Consider the following 16442-nt stretch of genomic DNA (forward strand, 5'->3'; position numbering starts at 1 on the left):
TAAATATCTTTTCATGTGTATTTTGCCATCCTTATATCCTCTTTGGTGAAGTGTCTGTTCAGGTCTGTTACCCATTTTTAAAGTTGCTTTTGTGTTTCTTACTCTAGAATTTTGAGTGTTCTTTGTGTCTTCTGGATACTGGTGCTTTCTTGAACATGTGATTTGTATATGTTTGATTTTTTATTTGTGTATATATTTTTACTGAAGTATATTCAGTTTACAATGTTTTGTCAATTTCTGGTGTATGGCACAATGCTTCAGTCATACGTGAATGTACATATGTTCGTTTTCATATTCTTTTTTCACCGTAAGTTACTGCAAGATATTGAATATAGTTCCCTGTGCTATACACTATGAACTTGTTTGTCTATTACATATATATTAGTTAGTATCTGCAAATCTTGAACTCCCAATTTATCCCTTCCCACCCCCTTATCCCCCAGTAAGCATAAGTTTGTTTTCTATGTGAGTCTCTTTCTGTTTTGTAAATAAGTTCTGTTTTCTTTTCTTTTCTGTTTCCATGGAAACAACCTAAGTGATTTATTTTTAATAAATCATTCAGAATGCTGTGTGGAAAGGAAGCTGTAGAGAATGGGTGAAACAGAAGGATCAGTGAGTGGACTATTGCAGTAGTTCATGGGCAGACATGACGGTAGTTTGGACTAAGGTCATCGGGGTGGGAGAGGTTAGAAGTGATCCAAAAAACTCTTTTGAAAGAGAACCATCTGAACTTGGTGATGGATGGAATGTGAAGAAAAAGAGGAGTCAAGAATGGCAATGTTACTGGAGGCACTGAGAATTTAAATAAAATCTAGGCATGGTTTCTGCCCTCAAGTAGCTCACAGTCTAGTGAGGGGAGATGTACTATAAGCAGTTCATCTGGAACATGATCAGGTATGCTCCCAGAGGTCACATGGAAAGTACTAGGGGACCCCAGGTGACAGAGAAATTGCTAAGTGTAACTTGTGCAAGGCCAGCTCTCTGGGCAGCTGCTCTAAACTTCAGTGTGTGTTGGAGTCAGCTGGGGAGGTTGGTAACAGTGCAGCTGGCTGGGCTCCCTCTAAAGTAGGAAGTCTGTGGTCAGCAAGCACCAGAAATCATTCTGTGTAGGTGATTGGCCTACCAAACTATGAGAAATCCCCGGGGAGCTAGCTGGGGAGATCTCACAGAAAGAAGAAGTGGTGTTTGAGGTGGAGTGTCAGTGTTTAGTAGGAATTCTGACTTGGAGAAAGCTAGGGAAAGGGCAGCCAGACAGAGGGAAAAGCAGAAGCAGAAGCTTGGAAGAATGATAAAGAATGGCTGGAGCCAAGAGGAAATATAGGTTGGGTGATGATGGTGATCACTGATCAAAGATACATGTCTGCTTAGTGATGGGTGATGTCATGTGACTTCCTGTGCTCCATGAGTCTAAAGGAATTGCAGCAACTCATCTGCTCCCCTGTTACTAACCAGAGGCCCATCAAGGTGAAATGTACCAGGCTAACCAAGAGCCGGTGTGCAGAGGGCCTGCTGTGCTGGCTTGGGTGGAATGTGCAGAGATTTGCTGCAGGGTACCCTATACCCAGTCCTACTACAGGCCTTCCTCAGAGCTCAGACTCTGCATCTCCTTCCCGCACATCACCTACCTGCTTTCCTAGGAAGCCAGAGCCACATTTTCCTGTGGCTAAACTGCTAACTTACTGCACACTCGCTGTGTGCCAAGCCTCGTTCAAAGCACTTTACGTGGATTAACCCATTTCGTTCTCACAACAAGCCTATGAATGAGATAGAATTATTATCCCTGTTTTAGGATGAGGAAAGTGAGACGCAGAAAGATGAATGACAGGCCTAAGGTCACAGTGCTGGGAAATAGGAGAGCTGGGATATTAACCCAGGTAGTTTTGACTTCAAAGCCCACGCTTTTAACTATTATGCTGCATAATCCCTCCAGGGCATCTGCAGAGTGTGAGGAGGAGAAGGAGTAATAGCAGCAAGAACACACATGCAAAATTACTGTGTCACCGTTGTGTGTTATTCTTAGGGTTATTTTACGTAGGGATTATTTCAGTAATAAAGCTTTATGTTACAAACATTTTTCTTTTCTGATTTTAGCCTTTGGGTTAAAACTTGCTATTTTTATTCTTTCTTGTCTAGTTAATAACTGTATAGTACATCTTTTTTGAGGTTTGAAAGAGCAACATAAAATATTATAATACATGATGCCCCTAAAAGTTGCTGTTATATGTGGGACTGTTTGCCCTTATACTAGATGACCCTAGGTTATTATGTTTTTAGAGTTCTTCTAAATCTGTCGTTCTGCTCAACTTCCTCTGCTTCAAGTAGCCAGTGTACTTTCCTCCTGCAGAATTCTTCCTGAGTTACTGTGTCTGTTTGGCTGAAGTCAGGGAAGGCAAATGACCAAATGTAAATGCATTGTTTCCTCAGGAAGAATCAATAGGGTCTGACTAAAGGGCTTTTCTCCTTTTGTAAAGTATAAAAGGTGCTGTAAACTAGTGGGCCTGGGGCCTTTTCTCCACTTATTTCAAGGTTCTCAACTGTGTGGTTGTCTTAGTAAGTTCTGGCTGCTGTAACAAATGACCATAGACTGAATGCTTAAACAACAGACATTTATTTCTCACAGTTCTGGAACCTGGGAAGTCTGCAATCAGGGTGCCAGTGTGCTTGGGTTCCAGTGAGAGTCTGCTTCCTGATTTGCAGATGGCCATCTTCTTGTTATGTCCTCACATGGTGGAAAGCAGAGAGAGAGGACACAAGCTGTCTCTCGTGTCTCTTCTAATAAGGGCACAATCTCATCATGAGGGCTCCACCCTGGTGACCTAGTCACCTCCCAGAGGCCCCATCTCCTAATATCACATTGGGGTCAGGGCTTCAATATGTGAATTTGGTGGGGGGACACAAACATTCAGTCCATAGTGGTCGGGGGATTGAGTTTGCTGAGCAAAAGACCTCCAAACAATGCAGAAGAAGGTACGTCATCTGGGAGAGTTTTGAAGTTTCCTTTGGCAGAGGGAGAGAGGGAGTTTGAGGGAGGCGTCCTGAACGAGGAGCATCTGAACTGAGTTTTGAGAGATGAATGAAGTTCACTAACCCAATGGGATAAGGAGCAGGGCTTAGAGGAGACTAAAAGAGGATGGAATTCCAGGACATGGGAACAGCATGGGCAAAGATATAAGACCGTGTGGCAGGAAAGCAGATGAGAGTTAGTGAAGATACTATGAAAGGGCACCACGATGTGAGAGGAAGCTGGAGCTGCTGCTGGCTTGGGCAGAAAGGGTCTCAAGGCTGCGAGGAAGAGCTTGGACGTACATCGAGGAGCAACTGCTGTGTTTGAGGGCAGTGATGTGGTCAGATCTGTGTTTAAAAAAAAAGTCTCTGACACTATATGCTATGGAAATGGATTTGGAGAAGACCTACTTGGACACAGGGAGGCCAGAGAGGAGGATTTTGCAGTGGACCATGAAGGAGATTGTGCATGTCTGAGCTAGAGGTTGAGGGAGATGAGAGGAATGTCAAAGCATCCCTTTCATTCATCCCCACGCCCAGAATAAACCCCTTTGCTCTGTTCTGGGGCTGTGTGGAGGTGAATTTGATACAATCCTTGTCCTCAAAAAGTTTATAGTGTAGGGACATCCAAGAAGCCATTGACAATATGAGAGATGGATTCACTCAGTATCTTTGACTTACAAATATCTTTCAAATGTCTGCCATGAGCCAACCCTTTTCAGTTGATGCTGGAGATGTGACAGTGACAAAAAAACACAAAAGTCTGTGATTTCATGGGGACTGCATTCAAACTGAGGGGACAGAAACAATATAGTACAAAAGTAAAATATGTAATATGTTGGATGATGATGGGTATTGCAGAGAAAACTAAATCAGGGAAGGGGAAAAGGAGCATTGAGAGCAATTGAAAAAACAAGATATTTGAGTAAAGAGCTAAAGGAGGCAAGGGAAAATTATCATAAAACATGTAGAAGCTAAAACACCTACCTGGAGGTGTTGCGGTTATAGCAGCTTTGAGCATGGCCCTTGGGGGCGAGGCTGACCTAAATTTGAATCCTGGCTCTATCCCATGCTGGCTGGGTGACCTTAGATGTGTCATCACACCTCCGTGAACATGGACTTCTTTATCCTTATAATGGGGCTGGTGACGCCCATCCCACAGGACTGCCATGAGGCTGGACAGAGACCCTTACTGCTCAGCTGAGCCTGGCACCCTGAAAACACCACTCTGTGGTTCATATGATGGTGGTGGAGATGGTTCTGGCGGGCATTGCCAAGGCTTTATGAGAAGTGGGCCCTGGGAGGTGAGCCAGGGAGTCTTTGAACTCTTTGGAGCAGGATTTCCTGACCAGGGCTCTACTCTGCTGCTGCCTTCTTTGCAGAACAGGGTCCTGGGGCCCTGGTCTATGAGGAGAAAGAGTCCCAGAACAGCCCCAGGCACCTCCAGCTGCTCAGGGATCCTTCATCACCTCGGCTAATTGCTGTACGATCCCGGGAAGGGAGAAAGGCTGAGTTCTGGCCTGACTCCTTGTTAAGATTCCTAACTTGACTCTTCTGTAAAATGGGATGACTGGCTGCCTGAGATCAGGTCTCGGGGGCTACAGGATCACTTGATTCCTCCCTCCACTCCTGCTTCTTCTTTAATAAAGGAGGAGCTGCAGCATTTGGGGGCAGGGGAGCCATGAGGCTGATGTTATGCCACGTTCTGTGGCCCTTGAAGGTCTCCTTGTTTTCTGAGATGGATTCTGTCCCCAGGCCAGTCCAGATCCTCTGAAAAAGGATGTGAGAAAAACTTTTTGTAATTAAAAAGAATAAGTGGAGGTGAAAGAGAGCATTGGTGGGCAGGAGGCAAGTCTGGCTTTTCTTCAGCAGTTTGACTAGTGAGTGCAGCAGAAATGGCTGTTTTCTGCAGGGTCTGGAGGAGGCCACTGCTACCTCTGCCATCTCCATCCCGACTGTGCAAAAACCTCTTCTTGCCTGCAAGTGACAGCTGGAGAGGGCCAGAGGGCCGCCCTCTGGAAGGAGTTGACGGTAGCTGCCTGGGGATGCTTTGGTGGAAATCTGATGCCAGGATAAGAAAGCTCTGCTTCCCGTGGGCACTTCCCTCTGCCTGTCACATGTCATCAATCGTGAGGTATTATAGCAGCTGGCCTAAGGGGGCATTACTGCTGTTTGGCTAAGGCCGGCCACTTCCTGAGCTCAGTTGCTCCTGAATAGGGAGAAGGAGAAGCAGATGAAACTAGTGGTTAAAGGCCTAGACTCTGGAGTCAGACCAGCCTGGTTAGAGTTCAGCAGCTTGCCTGCTGTGTGACCTTGGGTGAGTTACTGAACCTTCCTGAGCCTCGGATGAGTCAGCTCTAAAATCAGGATGCTAGAACCTCCCTCATAGCATTGCGGGAGAAAGTGAGGGTGCAGGTAAAGTGTTTAGCTGGGTGTCTGGCATTTAGCAAGAATTCAGTCCATGTTGTTATTATTAATATAGTCTGACAAGTATTAATAGAAATCAGGATAAAGGAAGACAGAGAAAGAAACCACTTTTTTTCTGTGTCTGGTTCTTTCCCTTGAAAGTGAGACTTAAAGATATGCGCCTGAGTCCTTCAGGTCTGAGCTCCTCCTTTTACAAATAAGCGCATCAGTGGAGGGGTGCCGGAATGGCTTGCCCAGGGGGATGCTGATAGTGTGGGGTGAGGAGCCACGTCACCTGGGCCAAATCCTGACTCCACATTGAGTCACAGTGACAACTGGGCAACTTACTCTAACTTTCTGGTCCTCAGTTTCCTCTATATGAAAAGTGGACAAGAATGAAGGATTCCTATTGAGACTAATTGATTTAATATATAAACAGGGCTTAAAACAGTACCCAGCACATAGGAAGCATTATATATATATTACGTATATAATGTTATTGCTACTATATTGTTATTATTACTGTACTATATTGCTACATTGCTTTTAATACTATTGCTATTATATTGCTAATATTATTGCTATTAAATGCTGTTATTATTGTTATTATTGCCACTATCATCATCATCCTCATCATCATTATTGTTAGGGTCACACAGCGAGTCAGTGGTGGTAGCTCCCACCTCTTATAGTGAAAATCTGCATGCAAGCCTTGCCCACACCTGCTCTTTTATGTGAGCATGAGGTAGCCCGCCTCCCTAGCTTGCAAGAGGGTACTGTGTTCTCATAATTGCAGCTGAGTCCACTGTTCTTGGACCTTTCTGAGCCAGGGCCCAGACTCAAGCTCTCCAAGGTGAAGGGCACTGCAGAGACTACCACAGAGTGCTTGCCCTGTAGGTGCCAGGCCATCGCGGAGTACCCCATTCATACTGATGCCCAGAGGGGCCAGCCAGCCAGGGTATCACAGTGGTTAAAGGGCTATATCTAGAGATAGGCTGGGCTGGTCTACAGGCAAGATTTAAGTCTGCTACTTACCTGGTACATAAAGTTCTGCAAGTGGTGGAACCCCCTGAGTCTCAGTTTCCTTATCTGTAAAATGGGGTTAAGGGTTGTGTGAAGATTACTGAGATGATCCTTGTCAGTAGCTCAGTGCTTTAGTAGGCAGCCAGCCATATAGTGGTTACTAGAATTTTGTTATTTAGGAGAAAAGTGCTCCCCGGAGAGGGTGAAGTGAGTGAGTGACTAGCTAGGAGGCACTGACATCCTAAGAATCTTGTATTTTAATTTTGATAATTATGGAGTTATTAGAAAACAAAACAAAACAAAACAAAACAAAAAACACCGGCTGAAGACTCAGGAGACCTGCATTCTGAGCCTGGCCTCTACTTTGCTAAGTGACCACAGACAAGCCACTTCCTTGTCTGGTACCTCGTCTCCTCATCAGGCAACAAAGCCTTGGGAGCAAGGATGCCACGGTGGATGGTTCTGTGTGATTTCACAAAACATCCCGGGTAGAGGGAACAGCAGGTGCAAAGGCTTGAGGGCAGGGAGTGGTGCTAGGGAAGGAGGCTGTCTTCTTCGGGAGGGAAGTCGAAGGGAGTCCAGTTTGGCTGTAGAAATTGAGTGAGGGAGAGGGGCCGAGATGATGTCAGCCTGCAGGCCATGAAAGAAGCTCGAGCGCCATCCACAGTACAGTGGGGCCATTGAAGGGTGGGAGTCAGGGCAAGGGAGCAGGTGGGGAGGCAGGGAGGCTGGAGGAGAGCTTCTGGTTTGGTCCAGGTGAGGGATGACGGTAGCTCAGACACTCGTGGTGACCGTGGAGTTGAGAAAAGTAGGTGGATTCAGAGGCTGAGTTGGAGATAAAAGAGCTGATGGTGGTCTGGGTGTGGTAGGCTGGAGAGAGGGGAATCACAGCATCTCCCCACATTTCTAGCTTAATCCACTGCATGGGGTATTTACTGAGATGGGGAGAATGGAAAAAGGGGCAGTATGTGTCAGGGAGGTGGCAGGAAATCAGGAATTCTGTTTTGGACCTGATACATTTAAGATGCCTGGTAGCTTGCCTTTGCTCTTCAGAGCGAACTTGCTAAATTCCTCATTAGGGCACACCTGGACACCAGAAGCACCGCCAGGCTGGCCATCTGCCCTGTAAAGCTTAGGCAGAGGCTGCAGGAACTGAAAGTGTAAGATGGAATACTGCAGTGCTCATAGCCATGTGCCCACTCTCTTCTCTATCTCTGTCCTGTCTCTCTTTCCCTATTTCTTTCTCTCTGTCTCTGCGTCTTTCTGTCTCTGTCTCTCCCTGTCTTTCTGTGTCCATCTCTCTCTGTCTCTCTGTGTCTTTCTGTCACTTTCTTAGTGTGTCCCTCTGGGTCTCTCTGTGTCTCTGTCTCTGTGTCTGTCTGTGTGTGTTTCTCTGTCTCTGTGTTTCTGTGTGTGTCCTTCTCTATCTCTATGTTTCTCTGTCTCTCTTCTCACCTATGAATATTTTTTATTCAGGTGTTCCAAGTGACTGGTGTTTCCCCTCACTTCAGCCCTTCCTATGCATCCTCAGGTACACTGCAGGCCTGAGCAAGCATCCCAAAGGTCTCCTTTGTCTCTAGGAAGGTTATTAATTTGGTTCTATGTGTTTCCTGACCTAGCAGACAGGAATGACAAGTCTGGTTCCCAGGCATTGGCGATGCTGGCATCTCTCCTTGACCCCAAGTGCCCAGCTCTGTCTGCCACCATCTCCAGCCCAGTGAGTCTGCAGCCAGACTTGGTACCTCCCCAAAACCTGCAGTGACAGGGCTCTGCAGGCCACAGAACAGCTCTCTTAGTCCTATTGGGGTGGTGAGAGTAGTCAGGGAAGCCTCCCCAGAAGAGAAGGAGATGAGCTGAGACAGCAGTAACAACTGAAGAATGTAAGAGAGCAAAGGGGAGGTCATACCAGGCAGAGGGAACGGAGATGTGAAACTTGTGTAGGGGGCAAGACATAGGGGACGGGGAACCCTAAGCAGTTCTGTGTAAACTGAGCTAAGTTTAAGGCACCCAAGAAGATAAATCCAGGCTCATGGAAGCCTGAGGCAGCCCAGTGTGGTGGAAAATCAATAGGATGCAAAACCAGACAGACCGATGCCACAAAGGGGCAGTGCTGCTCAGTAGTTACCACCGTGCCCACCAGAGCCAAGTTGCCTGGGTTAGAACCGCAGCTTGGCCACTCATCAGCCCTGTAACTTTGGGCTTCAGTGTCCACATCCATACAGTACAGGTAAGAATAGCACACCTACTTCATAAAGCTGGAGAAAGGATGGCATGAGTTAATAGGTGTCACGTGCTTAGAATACTGCCTGACAGAACTGTAATTATTATTTACAAGTTGAGTGAATTACTTATTATTTCTGGACCTCAATTTCTTCCTCTGTAAAATGAGAGGATTGCACTTTCTGGGCAGGGTTGTTGTGATGCTTGGGGACTGTCTATAGGCATCTGTGTACAGTCCCTGACTCCTCACAGAGGCTCAGCGAATGGTAGCAAACACCATCACTGCCAGCACTACCATTATCATGGTTGTTGTTATACTTTTGGGTTAGCTGTTCTGGCACTGAGTCCCTGATCACTTACTCCTTCCCTCTGTCTAGCAAGCATCAGATTACCGGCCTGGAAACTGGGAATTAAGTGCTGTAAATCAGGCCATAGTTGCCCTAGAAGACTATCTGCCTTTTGCTGGGCAGCAGTGATTCAAATGCTTTTCTGGCCATGCTGGCAGCTGTGTTGTCATCCCCCCCCCCCCCGAGTCATGTGAAAAGCCAGCAGCAAGGCCCTCCCTGAAGCTGGTGCAAATTAGCATTGCACAAATGACTTCCGGGCCTGGCACTGACAGAGATGGAGCTATAATCAGCATGGGGAAATCCTGAGGCCATTCTATTTCCTCCACCCATGTGAAATTTGACTTCCACCTGTAGTCCCCATTCATGATGAAACTGGAGAGGACAGGGCAGGCTTCTGGGTGTCACAGATGGGTTCCCTGTGTGCTCTGTCCCTGTCTGTTTCTTATCCAGTCTGCGTCTTGGGAAGGCAACACAGTGTAGTTAAGACTGAACCTAGGGCTCAGACTGCCTAGCTTTGAATCCCAGCTCCATCATTTAAGAAGATGTAAGTCCTTGGGCAAGTCACTTCATCTGCCTGTGCCTCAGTTTCCACATCTATAAAATGGAGATGATGTTAAAAATTGTTATATCTCATAAAGGTTGTTATAATGATTAAATGAACCAGAGTAAAATGAAACTCACTTCTCTTTGCTAGGCTCTTGACTCTTTATTCATAAATTGAGGTTGTTGAGCTGATCCTTTTAAGATTCCACTTCAGAATTTTAGGCATTGCAGTACGTGCTTCTCCCACTGACTGGCTGTTTGATCTTGGAAAAGTAACTCAACCCCCTGAGGTTTTTCATTTTATTTGTTTAAAGGAAATGAAAATACCTACATGATGGGTTTTAACTAGAACTTGAATCAGAATATAGATACGTACAGATACATAATATCTATCTGCTAGCAGAGTGTTTGGCACTTGATAGGTGCTCAGTGAATGATGGCAATTAATTTTGAATTGGAAACACTACAGTAAGGGAATTCTGTGTGAGTAAGAGATAGTATCAACTCCCAGATCTTTTTCAAATTCCAAATTAGTTCCTGAAAAAGTGGAGGAATTGAAGTTAAAGAATCAGGAAGGAGGAAGGGAAGGAAGAAGTGATGGGGGGAAGAGGGAAGGGAAGAAAGCACAGAAGTATATGGGATAAAAACAAAAAGATGGACTGGATGCTGCCCCACTTGCATTGTCTGAGCAGGCCCACACGTGAGATGAGGCACGAAGAGTTTTGCTGGGGGAAGACTCCAGATCCTTTCTGCGGATCATCAAGGGACCCCCACTGCATTCCCCTACTCGCAGCCACACTTGGGACCCCAGTGGCCAACCGAAACCTCAGAACTTCCTGACTTCATTTAGAGACAATCCAGATGTTCTATTTTCTGGCCTGTTGCCGCAGAGTGAAGTGTGGACAAGAGGACCTTCAGGCAGATCCCACCCTAGAGACTTGGGCACTGGGGACCTAGTGCAAATTAGCATTACACAGCTGACGTCTGGGCCCGACACAAATAAGGAAGGAGCTGTGATTAGCATAAGGAAATACAGAGGCCGTTCCAGTCAGATGCACCCTGTGTCGAGAGACTCAGATGTTCCCTTGGATTTCCCAATTTTTCCCAGTGTATACAATAGCCAAGTTTTTCTCAACAAAATCAGGGCACAGAGGATTTCTGGGTTTTCTTTGGCAAGGGTAGAGGGAGCAAAGCATTCAGCCACGTAGAAGGACCTGGCAGCCATAGTTCTAGGAGTTTCAGATGTTTTCCCAGGAGTTGGAAAGTTGATCCTCCCAGAGGCAACAGGCACAGCTATGTATTCAAGGAAGAGATTAGATACTGGGGTCTTGTTAGATTACTGGGGGCTGGTGAAATGGAGAGCCTAATTGGTCCAAGAGAAGAACAGGGTCCAAGGTCAGGCCCTGGACCACTCAGATTTAATTTTACAGTTAATAGGGGCAGTATTTTGATCTCAGGATTATACAAGAGCCTGAGGTACCCTTGGACACCAAGTTCTTAGTCTGACTGGCAGGAAAGGTGCCCTGAGGAACCCTAAAAGCCCCAGCCCTTGTAGTTCATTTTGTAAATGTGAGTTCATCATAAATCTTTTCAAACAGGGCCACAGAGAATATTGGTGAGGATTTTCTTGGGAAATAGAGACTCTATCCATTCATTCATTCATTCATTCTGTCATTTACTGAGGAGCTACAAGGTGCTATGGATGTAGGACTGAAAAATAGGCTCTCAGTGAGCCTAAAATCTAAACCAATTATTGCTATATAAGGAGCCACTACTATAACAAACAACCACAGCCTTCAGATGGCATAGATGATAAGCATTGTTTTGCTTATGTGTCTTCAGGTTGGCTGGGAATTGACTAATGTTGGCTAGGCTCATCTGGGTGGCTCTGGGATGTGGCTTGGGCCCAGGTCTTCTCCACGTGTCTCTCCTTCTCCTTGGATCCGTGGGCCAGCCCACAGAACATGCCCACGGAACATTTTCTCACGGAAATGGCAGAGATGCAAGAGGGCAAGTAGAAACACATTATGATGTCTACTAGGTCTGGCTCAGAACCACTGCACTGTCAGGACTGCCCTCATCCCATCAGCCAAAACTAGTCCAACAGCTGGGTCTGAAGTCAGTGGGTGGGGAAGTCACTCAGCTCCTAGTGGAAGGAACTGCAGTCACTTGGCAGCCTGTGTCGATCCTGGGAGGGGTGAAGAATTGTGACTGATCATTGAAATGATAGAATTGCCCACCCCAGCATAAGCATATTTATTTATAAATCATGAATACTTCACTAATAACTGTGTTCATAGAAAGTACACATAAAAAAGAAATTTAGGGATAAGACTGGAAATTTTGAAATAAAATTTTTAACAATTTTTTCCCTGCCCTCTAGTGTATTACCTTGGTGGTCCCAGGGGATGCCTCCTTGGAGACTTTGGTGTGGAGAAATGTTTCTCAAAATGTAATGCAGAGACCAACTGCATCAAATCACTTGGATCATTTGGAGAGCTTGTTAAATGAAGATTCTGGGCCACTTTTCCAGCCTAACAGAATCAGAGCCACTGAGGGTTGGGGCCTAGAGTTTCTATTGTTAGAAATTGTTCCAGGTGATATGGGTACATATTAGAATTTGAGACTTTAAATCAGTAAAACCATTAGCTTATGATGGAGAGAAACCCCCTTACCCAGCCTTGAGCATTCTGGGGTGGTCAGGACGGTTGTCCTGAGCGCGTGATGTAGGTTCTGAAGGAGGGGGAGACTTAAATTAACCATGCGGTGGCGGGTGAAGCTGGGACCAAGAAGAGGTTGCTGCATGTGTAACAGCTGCCCTTGAGAGCAGGCTGGCCATGTTCAGGGAATCCCAGAGGATCAGGGAAGACACCCTGAAGACTGAGTTGACAGATGGGTGAGAGTTAGCTGACGAAGCAAGATGAGGAGGGACTGGGAGCAGGAGTGGTTTGTTCCAAGCAGGAGGTGAGAGGGCTGGAGTTTCAAGCCTGAATGTGAAGGACATCACCTTGGAGTCCATGGCCAAGCACAGGAAAGTTTTCTGCAGAAAGTGATGTGATCATGTCTAGCTGAAGTGCCCGAGAGGTCAATTGGCTACAATGTGGGGAAGGGGCTGGAGGGGGAAGAAGGTCTGCAGGCTGTAGCACTTGACAGGTGAGAGGCGAAGGTAGCCCTGGCAGTGAGGGGACGAGAGAGATGAGATTGGATTCCAGAGCCAGTTAAGAAACAAGAATCCATGGAGCACCGGAGGAATGGGAGAAGAGGAAGGAGAAATGATATCTTCCGGCCTGAGCCTGATGGCTGTGAATATGCGGGGGTAAGCGAGGTGGAGCTGTTCACCCTCAGGCTAGGATCTTGCTCAGAGGGCCCCGCGTTTGAGATAATCACCGAGGTGGGCACCTCTCCAGCTCCAGTTTAGAATGAAAAATCCTAGAAATAATATTGTGAAATATACCCCACCAAACCACATATGGTTTATTTTACAGTAAGTTAACCTTGCTGGAAATGACCTTATTTATTTTGAAGGGCCTACCATGGGCAGCAATCAGAGGGGTCGAAGGTGACCACTGAGCTCCAGACCTCAGGTTATCAAGGGCTTCCATTTAGATTTTTGACAATGACCTTCAGAGACAGGTCTTGATAAATCAGAGATAAGCCAGTATGATTGCCAGGTGACACCAAGCTTGTGTCCCAATCCCACCTGCTGCTCCCTGGAGAGCCTTATAAATAATGTTTGTAAATAAATCCTGCAATTATTTTGTGGGTAATGCAGTTATAGTTGCTTTATCATTTTAGGTTAAAAGCTTTAATTAGCTAAATGTAAATATTCATGTGCATGTATATTTTTTGTGACCTGGCTGTGGTGTTTCTCCCTTGAATATATGTCCAGTTGGGGAGAGTGGTTTCTAATAAATGGAAAAATCTCACCTCGAGGAGACCTTCTATGAAATTTCCTGACACTCTAGGTGTTCTCCAACAAAGGGAGGGAGTTGTTGGTGCAAGAGCTCACTCACCTACAAATCCTAGCTCCAAAGCCTGGATCCTTAGCTGAGGTCCCACTTGTGGGAACAAGAAGGCTGCCACTCACAGGAGAACAAGGCCTCTGTGAGTGGATTTGAACTCATCAAAGACAGCGCTCACTTTCATGTAGATGTGGCTGGAACAGTGCTCTGAGGATGAAAGACCTGGCAGATCTGTTATGTGGAAATGGAGCTGCTCCCTCAGCAGATGTGTGTTTGACCTTTTCTCAGGAAGTTAAGCATCTCTTCTCTCTGCAGCTTGAGTGGCACACTCTCTGGGTTGCAGGCCCACCCTCACCTCCCACCCTGCCTGTGCTCATCCATATATGGATGAAGCTCAGCCCATGTTGTCTCCATGAATTTTTTAACTTTCTGCTCCGGCAGAAAGGGTTTTAGCAGCTGTTAATTACCCAAACACTAGTTCCTAGTGGGGGAGGAAAAAGAAACTCTTCCAGTGCTCACTGAGCCAAAGATGGAGAGAGAATTTATGAGTCTGGGTGTTTTTTCATGAGGAAGGAGTTTGTTAAAAAATGAAATCAGTTATTCCTTCTCATTATTCCAACTTTGGTCTAACTTCGGGTTATATGTCAGGCACTGGGATGGATGCTTTCTCTTGTACAATCACACATTTAGTCTTCACAAACAAAAGTAACGATGGCTTAATTTCATTCCGGTTATTTTAAGCAGGTTCATCCAACGTATATTTATTGAGCCCCTACTACATGCTAGGTGCTTTTCTAAGTGCTAGGGGTACATCACTGAACAAATCAATGATCCCTGTTCTTGGGGTCCTTATATCCTATCAGAGGGAGCAGAGAACCAGCAATGAGAAAAACGGATAAGGAAATTACATAGTTTATTGACGGTGATGCATGCTGGGGAAATAGAACAAGTGGAGTAGAGTAGGAGAGAGCCAAAGTAACAGATGCTTTAATGTTGGGTGGTCAGGGGAGGTCTTGCTGAGGTGACATTTGACCAAAGATCTGAAGGAGATGAGAGGTGAGCCAGGCAGGTATCTGTAGAAAGTGTTGCAGGTGAAGGAACAGCCAGTGCAAAGGCAGCTGACAAACAGGAAGTTCAATCATCGGAATTCATCTTCTCGCTGAGTATTCTAAGAGATGTGCCAGGGCTTGAATATTCCTTACCTCATGTCCCATTGTAAGGGAGCCAGGTGTTAGCCTGTGAAACACCATGCCATCAACATTTGCAGAGCACTTTAAAGATTAAAAAGCAATTTCCCTTAGGATGATGGAACAGTTCTGTACCCTGGTTGTGGTCGTGGTTACATAAATGTGTTAAAATTCATGGAACTGTACACCAAAAAAGCCAATTTTCCCTTTTGTGAACTTTAAAAAAGTTAACATTTTGAAAAGCAGTTTAGTGCATTTTATTTTGGTCTGCTTAAAGACCTGTGGAGTAGGGAAGGCAGAGATTAGCATCCCCACTGTGCAGATCAAGAACCAGTGGCTGAGCTGTTAGCTGGAAGAGGCAGACTGGGTCTCAAAGTCAGATCCATCCAAAGCCCATTCTCATATGAATACTGCACACTGCATCCCAAACTAAGACTGACCATATTGCCAGACCTTCTAAAAAGCAGTCAGTGTGTCTAAAAAGCAGTCAGTGTGATTGTTGCCGAAAGATCAGCCCTGTCCGTGATGAGCCATATAACTCAGAGACCAGGTCTTGGAGCTTCGAAGAAAAGAGGCAGCTTTATTACTTTGCTGGGCAAAGGGGACTCATAGCAGGCTAGTGCCTTCAAAACTGTGAGCCCATCTTGGAGATGGGACAGGGTGATTATATAGCCATCACTCAAACAACAAAGCATTGATAACAATCAACAGAATTATTTTCTTCTCATAGGACTCAGAGTGGCGTCATGATGTCTCCAGGTGACCAAGTCTATAGAGGCTAGTGGTTGTCGCTCTTTTCATCTCTTTATCTTATAAGCACTCATGGCGTGGTCTTCTTGGTAATTCAGGTTACAGTTCTGTGAACTTCTTGGAGAACGACTCTGAGACCAAGCATGATTATTACTTTAGATTACTGGAATAAAGTAGAAACAGTAAGATCAATAACTTTAGTCTTAACAATGGGCCTGGAGCTGTGGGTAGCAACCGGTTGGTCAGGTTTGTTGACCGTTCTAAGGGCAAGCATAATAATAATAATAATAATAATAATAAGTCTGTTAGCCTAAATGTAGCCATTTTATTATTCCTCCTTCATGATAACAACAGCTAACTGCTTGTTCTGTGCTGGCACCATTCTAGATACTACATATATGAAGTCACTTACTTCTCACAGGAACCTTATGAGATAGGTGCTATCCCCATTTTATAGATGAGGAAACTGAGGCATAACAAGGTTACAAAACTTACCAGGGGCTATGTAGGTAGTAGGTAGCAGAGCTGGGATTAGACACAGGCAGTTGGTTTCCAGAATCCATGAGTGTAAGCTTCAGGCTTACTCCCTCTGCCCAACTGTGTCCAGCACCAGAGTGCTAAGACCATGGTGATCCTTAATCTGGGTTTAGTAGGGGTTTTGTGCTCAAAGAACTTCCCCCTTGTTTTTTTTCAGTAAGATATTGTTTTTTTGAGTGTAAAGTTGGTAACAAATTGAGGGAAAGTACAGAGATTTCTCATATACTCCCTGCCCCAGCACATACATAGCTCCCCCATAATCAGCATCCCCACTGGAGTGGTACATTTGTTACAACTGATGAATCTAAATTGACACATCATCATCACCCAAAGTCTGTAATTTACATTAGGGTTCACTCTTGTGTTGTATATTCTACAAGCTTGGACAAATGTCTAATGCTGTGTAACCATCGTTTTGGTATCATACTGATACCTAAAGATCCTCTGTCCTTGGTCTCTTTGTG

General features: G+C 45.5%; 1 protein-coding gene across 4 annotated transcripts in view; it reads left to right on the forward strand.

The window, feature by feature from the left end:
- SYN3 (synapsin III) overlaps positions 1–16442 on the forward strand; it is a 447532-nt gene that overhangs the window by 12079 nt on the left and 419011 nt on the right. The window lies entirely within an intron of this gene.

Source organism: Vicugna pacos, chromosome 12, assembly GCF_048564905.1.
Source record: "Vicugna pacos chromosome 12, VicPac4, whole genome shotgun sequence".
Taxonomy (NCBI): Eukaryota; Metazoa; Chordata; class Mammalia; order Artiodactyla; family Camelidae; genus Vicugna; species Vicugna pacos.